Genomic DNA, 325 nt, shown 5'->3' on the forward strand with positions numbered 1-325 from the left:
TTTGTCCTCATCTTTCTTCCCCCTCAGCCCGAAGGCGATGCTTGTGAGGCCTTATCCTTTATATTTAAGGCCCAGCAAACGCCGCAGGGTGCGTATTGCCATGCAAATAGCACAGCCGGGAGGACCGGGGCTGGACGCGGCCGCCAGGGGGAGCGCGGCTCCCGCCCAGCTCTGGCCTGACGGGACCCAGGCGGGCGGTGGGGGGCGGCCGCGACGCCGCTGCTGGCCTGGGCCGGCTCCCTCCTGCCCCGGCCTGGCTCCCTCAGCTCGGCGAGCCCCGGAGAGCGGCGGGACGGGGGTGTCCCTGAGCCGCCTCGCGTCGCGG

This window comes from Cygnus atratus, chromosome 18 (assembly GCF_013377495.2).
Source record: "Cygnus atratus isolate AKBS03 ecotype Queensland, Australia chromosome 18, CAtr_DNAZoo_HiC_assembly, whole genome shotgun sequence".
Lineage (NCBI taxonomy): Eukaryota > Metazoa > Chordata > Aves > Anseriformes > Anatidae > Cygnus > Cygnus atratus.